Raw genomic sequence first — 18,488 nt, forward strand, 5'->3', positions numbered from 1 at the left:
TCTAAAGCAAAAGGTTTGTTTGTAAATATTTTTTTTGGTTAAGTACTACTTTTTTCAATATACACTAAATATAAATAATATTTTTGTAGGTTAATGTTATTTGGAAACTATGCAAATGATGTGGTCTGGACTCCACTGGATCTCAGAGTGACACTTCTCCTCAGATTATCTAATGAAATGAAATCGAGGCAAACCTATGATAAAATCTTTGAAAAAATCTGGTGTGCCTCTGGTAAGCTTATTTTCTAATACTGTTTTGCTTGATGTTACACATATAACCTTTTGATATTACTGTCAAAATATTGCCAATACATGATGTTTCTTTCCTTTTTTTTTTGGCCTATATTAGGAGGCTAGGGAGTCATTATGTGCCCATGTTGTCACGGGAAATAAAGGTAGATGCAAGCGCAAGTCAGAAAATCTCATTTATTGAGATTCACACACAACAGGGAAGTAATCAGGCAGGCAGCAGGAGAGCGGTGACACAGGGACTTCGACGGGCCGTGGGAGCGATGGTGAAGGTAGGTAGGTAGAGATTTTGTTGACCTTCTGTTCTCATGGAAGCATCTGCCGAACATCATTTATGACTTTGCACGTGGTTTAGCAACACATGCCAATCTAAGGGCACCAGAAAGCATTCCAATTTGCCCATATGAAGGACAGTTAGCAGAACCAGCCGAAGAAAACATTAAACTTGCCAAATCTGGAAATCTGAAAGTGTCCTTGCCTTGGCTGGAGGAAAAAAAAGACTGTAAGCGATCCTCAAGGACACCCACTGACAGGGTCTTCAGAACATTACATATTGTCTGACCGTTTTCACGAGAGCAGTACCAAAGACAGTAGAGATGTTCTGAGAAAGATCACTATAGTGCCTCAACTAGCTGGCAAAATAAATAGCCAGGTTGCAGAGCAACTGTTCTCAAAGATGAGGAAAAATAACTACTTTTTAAACATGTCTCAGCCATCAACACATCAGTTTCAAATGAGGACCATAATTCCACTATAACCAAAACAAGAACAACAAAGTAAGGACTAGACTAATGAAGACTTTTGGATCAAAGTTGTTGAAGAATATGCAGAGACAGGCTGTGCTGGGTACATATATATATATATATATATATATATATATATATATATATATATATATATATAATATCACAAATTCTGTCATCAGAGATTATGATTATGATTAAACATGGATCCAAAATGATGAGATCTCCAGTTTTTATTATCAGAACAGCTCAACTGTAAAAAGGATACTTTTTTTTATTACATAGATGAATGATAAAATATATTAAAGATTTTTTTTTCCTTAACTGTGGCATGCCTAGGCTTAAAATAATATTTGCGGTGTTAAAATCAATTCTATTGCGACAAACGTCGCCTGACTAAATCACGTAAAAAAAAAAAAAAAATTACAAAAAAAAAAAACCTAGACACTGTTTCATTTCATTTCAGTATTAAGCACTTTTTTTTTTAAAGTAGTGTAAATACTTAGGCCACAATTCAGTGTGTGTTTGAAGGAAATATGAGGTTTGGGTCTAGCTCTTGTTGGCTGTTTGTATTGTTATAGAAAGTTCCAACATCTCCACTGAGGAGCCAGTCCCCATAGACATTGAGATGGAGGACACAACCACGACATCCATGATGGTCCCAACCAGTAGTAAATGTTTATATATCCTGTAATATGTCTTAATATATCCTGATGCAAGTTATTGTATGTAATTATCATTTTTTACTATCACAGCAGAAAATGAAAGGGTGTGTAAAATCAAACACCTGTCTGCCAGTAGAGTGTGTTGGGATTGTCTGCCTAGTCATAGGTAATTAGCAATGGTATGTGAACGACAGTTTTCAGTTTTATTTGATGGTGTAATGGTACTCACATATCAAACAATTTACTTTTTAATTACTTCTCTCATTTGTCTTCAAGCTTGAATGGGCTTTGGTGACAGATGACCCAGATGAGACAATTGCTAAAGTTGGAAACTTGGTTCTGAAAAGGAAAGATTTCTGGACTCTAGGTCTTAATGAGTGGTTGAAGGGAACAGTGAGTTGACATACAAAAACATACAATAACAATAAGAAATGTCTATGACTGTTTACAGTATTTTTTATTTTTTTTTAAATTGCAGATTGCAAATTGCTGTCTTGAGGTAATTGCATTGGTGGCTAAGGAACGAGCATTTTTGTAAAGCTGCAAATCTCAAATAGCTGAAGACATAGTTATCTAACTTGTGTACAGTCTTACATTGGTATGTTATGTTGTAGGGAATGGATGTGTGGATGGCTAACGCATATGTTGTGATGACCTGGTTGCATTTGAACCCAGCCTTGTCATTTCCAGTAAGGCCACAAAATTACATAACATTCACAGCAGTGACCAATTTTATTTTAAACCAACTAAATGGAATTTTTATTTATTTATTTAAATATTATATATAGGACTGAAAGATTGCATTGTCTTCCCTGCTTGGAAGCCAGGACACTGGATGTTGTGTGTAAGTTATTTGTAATATGGCTATTTAATGTAACTTTGCAGTGTTGTCTGAAAATTGCCTGCATTTGTCTTATCACAAGTCATAAATACCATTTCATGATTCAGAAGTACTAACACTTTTTTTTCAAGTCATGAAGCCAAAAGATAGGCACATGTACTTCCTAGATTCAACCAATCCATATGGGTTGGGTGATGAGAGATATGTGAATGTTTTCAGGTTGCAAAAATAAATATAGAAGTGAAAATGTTTAAGGCTCTCAGTTGAAGGTTCTCAGTTCAGGTTTGCTGTTCAAGGTTCACTGTTCAAAATTTGCTGTTCAATGTTTGTGTTCAAGTGTTGTCATTGAGAGAGTGCCGTTCAAGAGTTTAAAAAGCTTGCTTAATGGTTACTTGCATGATGTTCTGATTTGACCCAAAATTAGACCCAAATACTGTTCACTGCTATGTTTTTGCATGGATTCAGAGCTTCAAAACTGCATGTGCCGCACAATGTAACTTTGCATATTAACAAATCAGTTTTTATTATTTGTGTATTTTGTTGCAGTAAGATGACAGCCAAAACTGCACCTGGCACATGGGTGCTACTGAAAAACAAGGTTGGTTATAAAGAAGTCTGCTACAGTGGGGACAAAGATCAAACCTTTAGACTTAATAACCTCATGCTTCTCCTTTTCTTAACATTTACTCTGCTTTTCTTCATGCTTCTAGTAACTACAGTAGTTATGGACTATGGGAGTTTTATTTGCAACAAAAAAAAAAAAAAAAAAAATTGCAATATGCATTTCTCTTCAAGAGGTGTCCACATACAGCTGAGTTGTTAATACAATAAAAAATCTAAAAATAAAACATAAATAAATGAATGTGTGTGCGCGTGTATGAGTGAAAACTATATTGTTTATTTTTTTATTTTTTGTTTTGTTTTGTTTTGTTTTATTTGAGTATGCATGGTTGGGTTCGCAAGTCTGCATGATTTTTTTTCTTTGTGTGTGTGTGTGTGTGTGTGTGTGTGTGTGTGTGTACAACATATTTATGTCCATCCCAATAAATCATCCATAGGCTTTTCACTCAAAGTCTAACACCAATTAAGACCAATTATTAGACACTGTACACATGCATATACTAAGTGCTACTACAAAAAAGTTGACATTTCCTTCTAAACAGTGAATTACCATTTACAATGCATTGCACTTGCAAAAAAATTTAATGTGATTAATGTGTGTGTGTGTGGCAGGACATTCACAGACCGTGCGTTCTCTTTTTCTCTTTTGGCGCTTAAATGGTTTAAAAGCATTTACATGAATAAGAGCGTGATCATATATTGTAATGCTAGCCAAAGGATGACAGAAAAAAAACAGATGCTGCTTTAATTGCGCTAAATATTTTAAATACGTTAAACTGGAATAAATGAACTGCATGCGTGTTAACGTTGACGGCACTGATTTTAACCCAATTTTAACCCAAAGTAAACTCTTAACATGTCCAAAACGTTATTGTTTAAAATGTAATTATTCTTGGCGTAGTCGTGTCTCCAGTGTTCAGTCACAGTCCATGCTCTTATGTTAGCTCTCTCTGCTTGCCTGCTGTCCCTTGTGAAAAAGAAGTGCACTTAATTGTATTGAAAGTGTACTTTTTGTGTACTTCAAGTCTTAAAAGTATACTTTTTAAAAAGTGCACTTGCAGATAATATAATATAATTAAAATTAAAGGCCACTTAATTGTACTTAAAAAGAATATACTTTAATGACAATATTTATTAACATGCTTAAGTGCACTTTTTAAAAATGCACTTTGTAATAATGTCAAATTAAGTTTTACTTACAGAAAGTACACTTTAATGACAATATTTATTAACATGCTTAAGTGCACTTTTTAAAAATGCACTTTGTAATAATGTCTAATTAATTTGTACTTAAAGAAAGTACACTTCAATGACAATATTTATTAACACGCTTAAGTGCACTTTTTAAAAATGCACTTTGTAATAATGTCAAATTAAGTTTTACTTACAGAAAGTACACTTTAATGACAAAATTTATTAACATGCTTAAGTGCACTTTTTAAAAAATGCACTTTGTAATAATGTCTAATTAATTTGTACTTAAAGAAAGTACACTTTAATGACAATATTTATTAACACGCTTAAGTGCACTTTTTAAAAATGCACTTTGTAATAATGTCAAATTAAGTTTTACTTACAGAAAGTACACTTTAATGACAAAATTTATAAACATGCTTAAGTGCACTTTTAAAAAATGCACTTTGTAATAATGTCTAATTAAATTTTACTTACAGAAAGTACACTTTAATGACAATATTTCTAAATATGCTAAAGTGCACTTTTTAAAAATGCACTTTTTAATGATCTCTAAGTTTTACTTAAAGAAAGTATACTTTAATGACAATATTTATTAACATGCTTAAGTGCACTTTAAAAAAATGCACTTTGTATTAATGTCTAATTAAGTTGTACTTAAAGAAAGTACACTTTGACAATATTTCTAAACTTTTTTAAAAATGCACTTAATTTTTACTTAATTATGACTTAGTGTTTTAAATAAGTACACTTATTTTGATGTATTGACTAATATGCTAAAGCACATGAAAAAATAATTTATTTTAATTTCAATTTAAGTGTGTTGTCCAAAATGACATTTGTTAATGTATTTTAAATGTGCTTAGTCTTTAATATATAGTATACTGTGTGCATTAATACACCTGAAATGTATTTTTCTTTTGAATTTCAATACACTTGCTTATACAGTATAATCCAGTACAACTTATTGTTGAAATTTTTATCACTAGCTCCTGCTCTAAACTCAATTAGTGTCAGTTTTCTACATAATATTTGACATAAAATGTCATTTGTGGAGTGCTGAATTTGTGATACTTAATGCAATAGTGCTGTACTTTACATATGTGTCTAATAATTTTAATATCATTATGTTGTTCTAAGTCGAATAAACATATTTAATTGCATTAGTTGCAAGCAAAGGTTTAACAAATCTAAACAAAATTAATTTGAATTCATATTCAGTTAAAATACATTAATAATTTTAATCAGACTAAACTGTAAAAATGATTGACTTTTAGTTAGGTGAATGAGTCAAGTTCCCTAAATGTACAGTCGAACTACAACAATGAACTAGAAAAACTTCAATTTGAACAGAAATTAAATCATGCACATAGCCTATAAACTTTTTGTTTAATGCGCATGCGCCAAAATACTACGTCATGACGGTGTTATGAAATATTCGGTGTCTGAGATTTTCGGTGACACTGGGCGGAGCTTACATGAATATTTACGAGTTTCCTGTTTTGAGTTAAAGCCCCACTGAAAATGTTAGTGGATTGTCCTTGGATCACAGAACTGTTTTCTGTAACGTGATTGTGTTTCCGTGTCAAATGAATTTATGATTCTTTTTTTTATTAATAACGTTTATGTATGCTCAATAGTTTGTAGGTTACATTGTGTCGTGAGATATACTTTAGTAGTGATTACAGGCACTGGTGGTCTATCGTTAGGAAATGAGCCAACATCGAGTTTGTTTTAGTAGGCTACAACTGTTTTGATTTTATTTTAGTTCGTTTGAGAAGATAACTTATATAAATGTATATGTGGTTGCATAATAAAAGCTTCAGTTGTGATTGTGTCATTCCCTATTGCTTTCTCAGATAGCCTGCATAACTTTAACCAGACATTATTATTTTTAAAACACATTGAGAGTTAGGTTTATGATCCGTTTATGTTTTTGACATGCATTAATTATTGTAAACCTTCTTTATCCTTTTCTGCAAAACACACAATGCTCTCTATGAATAGAAACATGAGACAGTGATATTAGCTTCCCTGCAGCACTTTCACAAGGTTTTATTTTAATGCACTTTCCACAACAATTAAAATGTTAAAACTGAATTACAAGTGGTTAAATTGATCAGCTACAAAACTAAAAGTTACTAATGCAGGTTTTATTTAAAAATATTTATATGGAGAAGACAATTGGCAAAAGTGTGAGGAATATTATTGTTATGTAGATAATCAGACATATATACATACTACTGTGATTGTTCTGTCATTTCTTAATTGCTTGCTCAGTTGGTAAATGTTTTTAAAGAGACTTTATTAAATCCTAAAGTTAAGTGTTATTTTTTTCATATTATTAGGAAACATTCTCAATCTTTTTTCCCACAAAATGATGCATTTCATTGACAAAAAAATATTTAATGTGGAAAAAACATGAAGCACTGTGAATCAGGATTCAGTTTAACACAGTGTTGATATGAAACTATATTTGAAACTATATGATCAGCCCTGCAGTATATTCACAATGAAATATATTAGTTCTATTCTACAAGCTTTCCATAACAATTAACATTTTATTTATGTTAAATTAGCTGCTAAAATAATAGACCATGTAGTAATTTGCATATCTGTAATATCAAAGATGAAAGTAAATAATGAGAGTAGTTTCACTTTGAATAAAAAAAGAGCAACTGATTCTGTGTTGGTATTTTATTCACAAATGAGAAGAAGTCACGACATATGACATATTTAATTAGCAAAAACACACTTTACAAAGGGTCTTGGGATCCCAGACAAATAAAAGTTTGGTCTGCTCTTGTGATACCAGCCTTTGCTACTGACACATTCAATCTGAAATATATAATAAAATGACATTACAACAAACATGTATTATTAAAATTTTTAATACACTGTCATGTTCAAAACAAAGTGAAAAATAAAAGTGTCTGCTTTATCTGGTGTACAGGAATATTTATTGGCAAAAGTCCTATTTGGGAATGAAATAATATTGGCTATAGATATTATATTAGTTATCACATGTGTAATTCACTGTGGCCTATTTGGATAATAAATAAACTATATATAAAGTACATTAACATGTTTTCTAGCATGTGTGCAATTTTTGAAACATATTTCATATAGAAATTCAAGTCTACCCAGATTAGAAGTGCTTCTGCAAACTAGGAAAGTTTACTGCTGCCTTCACCACAGGAGTTTACAATTAATATTATTATGTTACCACACATTTTGGCAAACTTGCAAAACTATATGTTTAAAAGACTCAAGGTAATACAGAAACAGGCTACTTAAAATGCTATTGGCTCGTTTAGCGAATCCTAACGACACCTCTGGCGAATCATTGGCTGTGTTCATATCAAACATAGCTAACACATGACATGACACAACACAATATAGCTTATACATAAAATCTTGTGCATCAATAACAGTTAAAATATAAGCTTGACTTCGTTTAACGCTGAAACATATGCTAATTACCTTTAATGTAAGTCGAAGAGTGTGCACTAAGTTATTTTGGTGAATTGTATTAAAACCAGACCAAAAATCCTAATAATAAGATTAAATCATTTATTAATGTAAAATGTAGAACCCCCAACAATTAAAAAAAAAAAAAAAAGTAGGCTACTGTCCCCTTTTTTTAATTAATAGATAATAACAAATGAGATTTTGGTGGTATTTTGACCACTCAAATAGGAAATGTCCCCGGTTTCCATTTCAGAAATCTGGTCACCTTAGGTTACACTTATTGTAAAGTGTTACCATAGAAATGAATATCAGTTTTATCTTAATCTTATTAAGCACAAACAATAAAGTTTCATTTGTTAACATCAGTTAATGCACTGAGAAATTAATAAATACTGTAGCACATATATTGCTCATTGTTAGTTGATGTTGGTTAATACATTAATGTTAATAAATGAGACCTTATTGTAAAGTGTTAACATTTTTATTTATACTGTTTTTATTATATGATCAGTTTGTGGAAAGGAGTTCGGTTAGGAGGTCAAAAGTTGTAGAAGCTCATAAATCATGTCCAGTAAGGTCTGAAGAGACTGAAATCATACAGAAGAGAAGTCAGTCACTTGAGTTTGTGGTAAAACCTTTTACAGTGCTTGAGTATTGTTGTCTTTTACTGCATAAGATAATTCAGTCTCAGAAAGTAGAACTGAAATGACATTCATTATTTTTCAGTGGCGCTTTAACTCAAAACAGGAAACTCGTGAATGTTCATGTAAGCTCCGCCCAGTGTATCATTGAAAATCTCAGACACCGAATATTTCAGAACACCGAATATTTCATAACACCGTGTTATTGTCAGACTGCCCACTCCCGCCTATGCACTCTAAAGTTACCGACCGCAATCCTCCTTTCATTCAAAATTCATTGTGGGACTGTCTCGTAATGGCTGAAATTCTGCACCAAGGCTGAATTTCGGGCAAGAGACTTCAGATACAGTACTTGGGACCACTTAGGCCTATATAAAAGCATCCAAAAAGCAGCATGTCATGGGACCTTTAACTCGTCGGATCTGAACTCAAGACTGAAGATAGAAAGTTTCTGTAATAGATCCAGACCAGAGCAAAGCATGCTGGGAACTAAAAATCCACTGCCCAGTTTCAGTTCATTTAACACAAATGATGAAGTGAACTTCAGTTTGACGTGTTTAAGTGGATTTACTCAATTAAATCAGGACAGAATGTGCCGTAATTGTGTGGTTTAACTCATTTTAATGAAGTTCATTTAACAAGCAGCAGAAATCATGTTTACAGTCACTTCCCAAAAGATATTTCTATCTGAGAGCTTTATTTTGAGTGTAATAATTGCCACAGCTTCTGGAAGCCCTTCTCCTTCATATATGCTTCCCTGGGTGCTTCTCAATACTCCAATGGAGGTTTTTAGCTCCATCCTCCAGCCTGTGACCTGGAAAATGATCAAAGAAAGTCCCGGAGGCCATTTTAATTCTATAAATGCACCGCAAGAAGGTGAGGAACCAGGAAGCCCGAGGAGCTTTGAGCGAGGATGCGCAGATGCATAGACATCTAATACTATTAGTTTCTGTTATGCTAATTATGAATTGTTAATAGATTAATACTAGTCCCAGATCCCTCAAGATTCGAGCACAGCTGATGACGCTTTAAACTGATGCTCAAGGGATCAAGAATATTCCAATATACCCATCCTCGTTTTCTTTTCTTGCATCCTCTCGTTGCATCTATGGGGTGAAGCTGAGGCGCAAGGAAAGAGACAAATAAGAAAAGAAATGCACACTGTCTCGTCTTCTCTACAAACCACACTGTTTTTAAAGAATGATGATGTGACTGTATGTCAGGTGACCTGTAAATGCGAAAAAAAAAAATGTTTCCATTGCAGTTTTGCGAAATATTCCTTTTTCGAATTGCCTGAAAAACCACCTCGTGAATGTAAACACTTTTTTTGCAATGTTTTGAAGGGTACATATAAATAAATGCATATTGTAAGACAATGAAAGTGTTTTTTGATCTTGCATACCTGTAAACATGTTGTTAACCTTTCAAATCCCCATAATAGGGGAACTTTAAATTAATGATTAATGTACATTTTGTAATGATGAACAAGAAATACTGACATTTTATTAATAAAATATTTCATGATTAAACCCAAAAACACAACATATACTGTACATCTATTCAATATATATAAAACAGAGTTTAAAAAGCTTAAATTATATAATAACAGAGCCGCATATCTCGTCCTGCTGGTGAGTTGATAACTAAGTTTGGATGGTTTGAGCCCAAGATTGAACTATAAACTACACACAAGTTTACTTATTTTGTCTTTCAGCTCCTAGTTGTGTTAATCGAGTCAAATATGTGTTGTTTGTGACGTTAAGATGAAGAGGGTGTTAATTGGCCTGCTTGTGAACTCTGAACTTTATTTTCATGTTTATTTCATTTAAGACTTCTCATGCAACATTGATGCAATGTATTCTGATCAGCCTTTTGGTGCTGTTTGTCCCACGTATGTGTTTGATTCGGTTTTGTCATGTTCTGTGTTTAAAATAATATTAGTTGACTGTTGGCTATTAGCCCACATGCTCTATCGTCTCACATGTGCTCTCCTGTGTAACTGCGCCATTTTAACACCATTTGTGCCCAAGTTTTTCTGAATGGTTTCATGCATATATTCCTGTTAAATAGTGTCCTATGTGAACATGTTCTGCATTTATTTTCCCCAGGTTTTTTTTTTTTTTCTTAAAAAACCTATTTGTATGTGTGGCAACTATATGTAGCGGTTGTTCCTCTGCGTTGTGTTGATTTGATGTTAAATAAAAGAAATTTCCACACAAAGCTGGTTTTTACCATGGATGATTTAATCTTAGTGCCTGTGTGGTAAAACTGCAACTGCTCTTAATTGTGCCTCTCTAATGGCATTGCAGGAAAGAGCGTAACATACACACACTCTACAACACACATACACATAATATATATATATATATATATATATATATATATATATATATATATATAGTATGAGTAATACAAATATTAATAATTATATTATAATAATAAATTCACAAACATGTCATTCTTATATACCAATAACTCACAACAGCATTGCAGTGTTTCATGGATACCAATGAACATACCTGTGTGGTAAAACCATGGGTAAAACACACAGACAGGCACTGTTATCTGCAACTCTGCTCTTAATTGTGCCTGTTAACCACAAAATACATGTTAAGTACACCAGGTAGTTAACCACAGATCACACAATGAATGCAATATACAATATATATTAAAATATCTCTCTTAAGTGTACAAAATATATTAAGACTAAAATATATAGTTTACAAAATATATTTAATTAACTAACAATATGTGCATGTATAAACATATCGATCTATTATTTATCATTTATATTTATCTATATATAATATTACTTAATCGAGATGTTAGCCGCGTAGCCGCTAACACATCTTTCACACACGTGACGCACACACTTTGCCGCCATCTCCCGCAGTGCACTATTCACCGTTTACAGCACTCTAATAAACTACATTTAACAAGTTGATAACACGAACTAATGGTCAAATATAACATCCCATAGAATACTTTATCACATTTGATCATATAAACATGACATGAAAACGTATAACACCTTTTAACACCTCATGAAATCGTACCTCTCCTCTCGCATTGCAGGAAATAGGATGAACTTCCGGTTGCGCTGCAATTTAAACGCCTTTACCCATGTGACGTCAGCCGATGTACATACTGTATTTAATAAAGACACGCAACGTTTTCAAAATAAATGCCCCAAAACAAATAATATATATATATATATATATATATATATATATATATGACAAAATGATTTATAATCTGGTGTAACAACATATCCCTGCTACATCTAAAAACTGAGGTATATCACTGATGTATTTGAGTTTGCACGCTTCACCTGTGGTGTGTGTGTGATTGTAAATGTCTCAGAGTTTTGTTCATTCCATCATCCATTATTTCTGCCACTTCTCATTAAAACATGACGTTTTATTTCACATTGTCTCTCATATTGAGGTATTTAGTCCACAAACATGACAGTATTCTTACCGCGACTGAGGCCCTGTCCCAAATGGCACCCTAAACACTCACGGCCTTTCTACGACTCCGCACTTTCGTGACGTAACGTTGCTTTGAGTGTCAGGAAGAAGTCTGCTGCGGAGCTCGCACCAGTGCAGGCTCAGCAAAAGTGCGCATCGAGGGCGCATAACAGCCGCAAAGGGTGCGCTCGCGAACACCCTTCTGAAGCCTAAAATTGACAAACGGGACCCTCTACGGTCTAGTGAACTTAACGGACACGCGTACGCGGCAGCCACTGTAAGTCCACAAGACCGAAAGTGCATAGAAGTGTGCCATTTGGGACAGGGCCTGATTTGGCTCAGACCCGCTCACACGTGCTCAATCGTTCTCTTTCTATGAAACCTGTAAACCAGTTCTAACTCTATAGCGACAATAACTCTATAGTGGTTGACCAGAGCACTGCACTTATTTCTCATTTAAACTACAATCCAATGGATTTTCCCACACATGATTTCTGTCCTCTGCACGGCAATTGTTCTTTCTGTGCGGTCGTGCACGCGCGCAGCTTAGAGGGAACATTGATAATAACTGTGTAATATGTTTGTATTATTATTATATTATTCGTGTCATTTTTTGTAATATTATTATTAACACATCATCTAGGTAATAATTATATTACATCATATTAGTGTCACAGTGTTTGTGTGTACTTAGCACGAGAATTTATTTATTCAAATTTTATTATAGTATTATTATACACTGTACCATTACTATTATTGTGTGAAATTAATATTAAATTACTTTTACAGAACATAGTATGTTGTAACAATCATTATGTTGATTTATGTTATGTCTTTATTATTATCTTATTTAAGAACAGTTTATTAAGTGGAAAAAATACATTGTCATGCATGGTTGTGTTTCTAATGTAATACACAGCCTTTCATTTTGTATTTCAAGCATGTTGTTAGTGCACTTAATGTAACAAATATTATACAATAGTGTAATTGGCTTTAATTAGTCAACCACAATTATTTCAGGTTATTAAGATTTTATTTGCACAAAAGAACTGCAAACTTTTGTACCTCTATTGTCAAAAAAGTCCCCACTGTTGCTCGACCCTTGATATTCAACAATGTTTTTGATCTGCACTGACATCATTATATGCTAATTGAACTGAGCTGGATGATGACATCGCTGTTTTCTCTAGTGCTGATAAATTAACTAAATTATTAACTATTAATTTTTACAACCAAATTTAACAATACTGAAGATGGATACTGACACTATTTTCTTTAAGAGTTGCTGTGCAGCTAAAACTATACACCAGTTATCACTGTAAAGCTGCTTTGACACAATCTGCATTGTAAAAAGAGCTGTATAAATAAAGGTGACTTGACTTGTTTCAGCATTTGGTCAAAAGTGACGCTATAATGCTTTAGTCTTTATACACATAGTGAGAAAAACAAATGTAACCATGGCAAGTGAAGAAAACACCATGAGATGGAGATGAGGAAGAAACCAGGGGTAATTGTGCTATGTTCAGTCACTAACATTATCTTCTCTGTGACCCAGATGATGCAGGCAGTGACAGGAACAATGAAGAGTGCTGAGGTCCCATACGGTAAAAAAATATATTTGAAAATATATTTTTAAATATATTTCAAAATATACAAAAAATGGCCAAAAAATATATTCGCTATAAATATATTTTCACATATAAATATATTTTCTAAAAATATATTTTTTGGCCATTTTTTGTATATTTTTAAAAAATATATTTTCAAATATATTTACATAAATACATTTTCCTAAAATGTATTTTTTGCCCATTTTTTGTATATTTAAAAAAAAATATATTTTCAAAATATATTTTACAAAAGCATTTAAAAATATATTTTGCCTTACATATATTTCAACCCAAGAAAATACATTCACATTTTCCCCACGTCAAATCCTCAAAGCCTCTTTGGACACATTTGGAAATCTCTTCTTGACTGTGAGACAAAAATCAGTTAATTTTTTAACTTAATGTTTCTAGTAAATTTTCCTTTCACTAAGTATTAATTTACCGTATATATGGCTGCCATGGTTTCCTCGTCAAGGGCACTTCTTCTCTGTCTCTACCACTGTACTCATACAAAAGACAAACACAATTACTGAACATCAGTACAGGTACAGAGGGCATGCACTTTGTCCTCTAACTAGTTTTGGATTTCCTGATATTTTGTTTACACTGGAACTAAAACAATTACAGGTATACTGGATTTTAAAGATATTTAATGGGCATATTTTTGGACAGTACAGTAAAGAAACTGATGATTGAGGAGAGGTCGAATTAGCCTTTCTTTACACTTCTGCATTGCATTTTCACTTTTACAAATGAAGGGATAGTGGAATATCACAAAGTCACTCAGTTAAGCTAACTTAACAAAGGGATACTTACCCTCATGCTGTTCCAGTTGATTATGACATTCTCTTTTTCTGTGGAATACAAACAGAGATATTTAGAAAAATAATCCATCTCTGTGTGTTCACGCAAGAAGGTCAAAAACCAAAGTGAACATGACGGTAATCCACATGACCTCAGTTGATTAATCAACTTCTTCTGAAGTGCAACAATAGGTGTGTTTTTGGAAAATACTGTTATGTTAAATTTGTTACATTACAGATTTGCCAACTGTCCAATGTGGGCTCAAAGTCAACATGTTGTAATTTGTGATGTGTTTTAAAGCTTGAGGAGTCATTTGGAAGCACAGACTTTAAAATATTAGTATTTCTCTAACACACACCTAGTCAGGGTTCCTACACATTTTCCATTTCAAAATTCCATACTTTCCCAGACTCAAATTTCCAGACCTCCTTCCAAACGATTTTCTGCCATTGGTAAGCCTCGGTCTCCTTTTCTACAGTATGTTTTCTCTGCTTCATGTTTGTAGTAGGGGTCTTACAGTCTTTTAGTGATTTTTAAATCAGTGTTTGATTGTTGAAATAAAGTTTTGTATTTAGTATTCATGTCTAGGCCCTTCTCTTCTTAAAACTACGTTCCTGTGTGACTTCTGTTGGGGATTAATCTACAAGTACTAATATATTCCCTGTTTAAAAGGGTAGTGGCTTTGTTTCCCTTTCTGACCATACCACTCGCTACATAGGAGTAAATATTTAATTTGTTTAATTTGTTTAACCTTCTCTGATTTATCCATTCTGTTCTGTTGTCAGTATTTGTTGGTATCAAAACATTTCTATAGAGTAGCCTACGAATATGAGTAGCCTACACAAGGGCAGTATCAGTTTCCGTAATATTTTATAAATTCATAAGTTTATAAGCATCTACAAAGTAAAAAGAGGTGTAAAAGGTGATGTGTAGGGGGTCTGGGGGCATCCTCCCCAGGAGAAGATTTTTGTGATTTTAACATGTAAATGAAGCATTCTGGTGCACTCTGACAAGAAAATAAATGGGAAAACCAACATTTGCTTCAAGTAAAAAAATAAATAAATAAATAAAAATAATAATAAATTCTTGACAGTAGGGTAGAGAATTGACACAAATTTCACAATTGAATGCGATTTTGATTCAGAAGCTTGCCTGATTTTGAAAATTTTGATTTTGAATATTTGATTTTGATTTGATTTAATTACCTTCAATTCAATATTGATTCATTTGGGGCCTATCAGGTACATGGCAAATTTCCTCAAAGAAAAAAAAATTCTCTCAACTAATGCTGTAAATTATACAAGGAACCACAGCTGGTACATCATTATAATATTAGGTTAAAACTGATTTGCAAGCTACTTTCATATAGGCTAAATTACACATAAGGAAGTTTATATAAATTTTTAATGACAATTATTTTTCTACTTTTTTTAGGCCTAAACATTTAAATGGTGGCTGTCATGAAAAAGATTTATACTACATTTAATATCGAAGCACATGTTAAGTACAAATACAATGAATATGCAACAGCCTATAGTGCATATATTTAGCAAAATGCTCCTCTTGAAGTTCATTTTTGTAGCTGAATAATGAGTTTTTGGCCATTGAAAGGCTTTTCTGAGGTAGGCTAAATGTGATATTTTTACATGCTGTTTTATTGATGCCTTTCTGCAGTTGAAACAATGATTGATCGATTGCATGTGATACAGAATTCAGTAAGTTGTACTTTATCTTTCAACATACCTTCGGATGTTCAATCATGTTTTTGTGCTGTAACTAGTAAAGCAGAAGAGATGGCTGGTTCACGAGCGCTACAGCGATCTATCATGCCACAGAGCACCAAGAAAGATCACGACTCACTCCAGTCTATGGGAAAGTAGCCCATTTTCAATTCTTGTGAGAATCCTGAGACACGCACTCGCCCTGAAAAAAACCTCTTTGGATCTACACGATTCACATAAATTATGTATTTTGATTCTAGAGCTAATTTCGCTGTAAAGTGTCTAGTTTGCAGGTATAATAAATTAGAAAACTGAATAGAGACAATAGTCTGGAAACACAAATATTTTTCCATACTCTGATTTCTTTTTTCCATACTTTTCCTGACCTGTAAATTACTCAAATCAAATTCCATACTTTTCCATACTTTTCCAAACCATGTAGGAACCCTGCCTAGTGTTTCACTTCAAGTAGGGTAATGTTGACTACTGTTGTTTTTTACTCTGTGTGGTTTTTGAAGTGTCAACCTTACACTTGCACTCGCAGAGATGGATTATTTTCCAAAAATCATAATTTGAAAGAAATTCATAATCTGAGAGCATTTTAATTTTTGGGTAGAGTATCCCTTTTTTTTTAGTATTATCAGAAACAAAAACTTTATTTTTCTTAGCCAAAAAAAAAAAAAATAATAATAAAATCTGTAGTTTGGCCTTTATATTTAAATTCAACTTTTGAATTTTGAATTCTGTTAATTTCATGTTTATTACTGTGAAGCTGTTTTGTATAAAGTGCCACAGAAATGAAGATGACTTGACTATGAACATTATCCTGTACCTGTGACTTGTGGTTCTCCAGCACAATCGTTGGGCTGGTGGGGCGGACAGCAAGTGGACAAGTGTCTTGACAGATGGGTTTGGACCCGCACCTGTTCCAGACAGAAACAGATATTAACACAAGTGCAGAGAACATATCAATTCATAAATTACACAAATAAAATAATATAATTTGCTTAACAGTGCTTAATTTAAAAAAAATATTCTACTTCTTAAAGTGTCTCATCATTCTCACCTTGTTGCTGTTGCACAAACCGTCTCTGCTTCTGCTACTGAAAATAAAAAGTAGATTTTTTTACAGTAATGAATGACACATGTAAACCTGTAAGTCATGACAAATAAGCATCTTCTGTTAAGCGACTTATTGAATCACTGGCTCAACTGGATCATCGAAAACAGCTTGTCATTCAGCAGAAAGTGAATAAAAATAATATTATAGTAAGGCTATATTAATAATGATAATAATAATAGTAGAAAAATTGAGCGTATGAAATGCCATTAATGCCAAATCAGCATATGCCTGAACTGCACGAGCAAATAAGGTGTGCCTAATTAACAAGTTTAGTAAAACATTAAATTTAGCAAAAAAAAAAAAACTTACGTTAAGGCTCCACTATCAGTGACAGGATCACGTGAGCATCATCGCTCGACAACAGCAGGCAGCACGGTCTCCAAACACTCTACAGCTGAAATTTAAAAAAAATATTAAACATTTTTTGTGTGTAACGTTAGTTTCCACTAGTGTCCAAATCAAAAACAACTAACGTTAAAACGGAAATCTGAAAATATCAAATGCGTCTCCTCGTGAGCAAATGAAACAAACAGGGCATTAAATTGACGAATAAAGTAAAAAAAAACCTTGACAATACAAAACATTATACATTCAAAGCAGCAATTAACATTACATATGTGAAAAATGACGACTAAAAATAAAGTTATAGCTCATTACCTTTTACTCCTTTTATGCGTTCATCCATTATCCCTTGCTGAAGAAGTAGTTCATCCTCCATGAAGTCGACTGGAGCTTCATCACTGTCAACATATCTTGAGAGGATCAGAGGGGCAGGACAAAGATCCTGCAGTAAAGAGAAATGAATTATGGTTTATGTTATGTTAAATAGTCAGAAATTAATCATGTGATAAATCTTAAACTCAATCAATTTTGTATTAAATGGAAACTTTTCTAGCTGGACAGTGTGTATTGTATTGTATTGATACAGTATACTGTATCACAGTTTGTTGTTTAGAATGACATTTTATAATTAAATCCAACATTACTCTTGACAAATCATGCATTATTTGAAAGTCCAAAGACTCAAGTTTTGATGTTTGATAACTATTTGCTTATTATCTGAAGTGACATATGTAACCCATGTTAAATGTGGAGCCTAAAGAAAATAAATAATAATTGTATAATCTACTAATTACACTTTTAATTAAAAAGTTTAAACGTTCTATTAATATGCATCGTAAATTAATTGTGTATAAATAAAAATAATTCGTATTATAATTAAGCGCAGAACACGTGATGTATTACACGTACACGAGTGTGTATGACGTAGGCGGATGCCTCAAGGAAGTGCGCGAGACGCGCTGAACACGAGACGAAAGAGCGATACTAAGGGAT

At 32.9% G+C, this 18,488-nt stretch overlaps 1 long non-coding RNA gene across 1 annotated transcript; it reads right to left on the reverse strand.

Moving 5' to 3' along the window:
- Positions 1 to 13,718: 13,718 nt before the first annotated feature.
- LOC125246670 lies at positions 13,719 to 18,270 on the reverse strand. Its single transcript, XR_007179915.1, has 7 exons — positions 17,811 to 18,270; positions 17,463 to 17,547; positions 17,097 to 17,133; positions 16,863 to 16,953; positions 14,322 to 14,359; positions 13,948 to 14,004; positions 13,719 to 13,872 (listed from the first exon to the last, which is right to left on the reverse strand). It is a non-coding gene; the product is annotated as an uncharacterized LOC125246670 (long non-coding RNA).
- Positions 18,271 to 18,488: the final 218 nt, after the last annotated feature.

The sequence above is a fragment of the Megalobrama amblycephala genome, linkage group LG15, assembly GCF_018812025.1.
Source record: "Megalobrama amblycephala isolate DHTTF-2021 linkage group LG15, ASM1881202v1, whole genome shotgun sequence".
Lineage (NCBI taxonomy): Eukaryota > Metazoa > Chordata > Actinopteri > Cypriniformes > Xenocyprididae > Megalobrama > Megalobrama amblycephala.